General features: G+C 39.4%; 1 pseudogene; it reads right to left on the bottom strand.

The window, feature by feature from the left end:
- Positions 1 to 954: 954 nt before the first annotated feature.
- LOC116870323 lies at positions 955 to 1,080 on the bottom strand (annotated as a pseudogene).
- Positions 1,081 to 2,137: the final 1,057 nt, after the last annotated feature.

The following is a 2,137-nucleotide window of genomic DNA, read 5'->3' as shown; positions in this document are numbered from 1 at the left end:
AGTTATAACCTGGAGCAAAACCCCTCACTATTCATATGAACTGACCCATTTTATAGGCAGTCAGGAATTTCAGGAGTTTAATCTATAAGTAGAGGAATTTAAAGGCCATTTGGCTAGCTCCTGGTGCAATGAAGGACTTGAGATTCAAAGAAGGATCTTTTATTGACCTGGGACCCATCACTTTCACCTCTAGCTCACACAGGGTAAGATCCTGTCCTGCTCCCTGTTCTAGCACCCTCGCCACCTTCCTTGTGGCAACAATCACTTCACCTCCTTTTCACTGGGATACAAAACCCTTCTGGTAACTGATCTATCTGTCAAGCGATGTTTAGGGGCATCCTTTGCTAAAAGAAGTTATAAATCATAAAGAATGAATAACGTCATCACTCTTTCTGTGGGAGAAGACCATTCTTTTCAACGGGAAATGTGTGTGATCCATACATTTTAAGAACCAGAAAGCCAAATGATGATGAATGGTGACAGAAGAAAGGAGAAGTGATATCAGAGGCTGCTGGCCGATTAAGGCAGCAGAGTCAGAATGTAACCAAAAACTCACTTATCTAGATAAACAGCAGCACACACGGAACTAGCCCGTCACAGATGAGGAAGTTGCCTGAGAAAGAAAGACCTTGCTTTGACTTTCAGCCTGGGAGTTCCGAAAGTGACCTGAAACCAGCCTCTTCCTCCGAGTCCCAGAAAGCACCCTCCCCTCCACCCCTCTTATGACCATTAAGATCTCATATTCTTTTTTAAATATGAAATTATGTGCAGAAATAAGTATTCCTTCACTTTAGGAATGTAAATAATATAGTAAATGTAAAGTTTCAAACTAGGCATACTACACTCAAATACTGTCCTTCACCCTTCTTTGAAGGTCTTCTAAAATCCAGTGGTCAGTGGGTGTGGCCTTCCAGATGATTACAGGTCCTAATTTAATTAGCTGCTATGGGACTTCCTGTTATCAGGATAGGTAGATTGGATGGAAATTGTCAACTATAGATTCTGGGAAAAGTTTTCAATTAGCAATAATCATGCCTAGGGTAAACCTCATTGGCTATGATACTGCCACTGTGCAAAGCTCAACTATAGATTCTGATTGGGGAGCCAGTCCCCTAGACACGGGTTTCCTTGCAACACAGCTGCCAGACTTCCCATCTCACCAAAAAAAAAAATTAAATAAATAAAATAATTTAAAAATTTTTAAAAATTCCAATGTCATCACATACCCACTTTCATGGTTTTTTTAACTGAAGTATAGCTGAATGTAATATAACGTTAGTTTCAAGTGTACAACACAGGGATTTGACAATTACATACATTATAATATCCTCACCACAGTAAGTTGAGTTATTGTCTGTAGCTGGAAAGTTGTTACAATATTACTATGTTCCTTATCCTGTACTTTTTGTCCCTGTGACTTATCTATTTTATAACTTATTTATTTTATAACTTTGTACATCTTAATCTTCCTCACCTACTTTGGCCATCCCTCCAGTCCCTTCCCTCTGGAAACCACTAGTTTGTTCTTCATATTTACGAGTCTGTTTCTCTCTTTGTGGTTTGTCTGTTTTGTTTTGTTTTGCTTTTTAGATTATACGTATAAGTGAAATCTTATGACGCTCATCTTTTTCTGTCTTATTTATTTCACTTAGCATAATACCCCCAAGTTTACCCATGTTGTCACAAATGACAAGATTTCATTCCTTGTATGCCGAGTAATATTCCTTTGTCACATCTTTTGTTTGTTGTTGTTGTTGTTTTACTTTTTTTTTTTCTTTCTTTCCCCTTTTTATTGAAGCAGCGTTGACACACAATGTTACATGAGTTTCAGGTGTATAACACAGTGATTTGACAAGTCTGTACCTGATGCTTGGCTCCCTACAAATGGAGCTACCCTCTGTCACCACACAATACTCATACGATTCCATTACCTATATTCCTTACACTGTACCTTTTATCCCCATGACTTACTCATGCCATACCTGGAAGCCAGTGTCTCCCCCTGCCCTCCACCCATCTTGCCCATCTCCCACCCTCCTCCCCCATCCCCCACCCCTTCTCTTATGCCATGTTTTCTTTCTCTATTCATCTATTAATGGACACTTCGGCTGCTTCCATACATACCCACTTTTAATGC

Source organism: Lontra canadensis, unplaced genomic scaffold (genome assembly GCF_010015895.1).
Source record: "Lontra canadensis isolate GAN:19392208 unplaced genomic scaffold, GSC_riverotter_1.0 scaffold22, whole genome shotgun sequence".
In the NCBI taxonomy this organism is placed as follows: domain Eukaryota; kingdom Metazoa; phylum Chordata; class Mammalia; order Carnivora; family Mustelidae; genus Lontra; species Lontra canadensis.
This window is presented reverse-complemented; position numbering and strand designations above follow the sequence as displayed.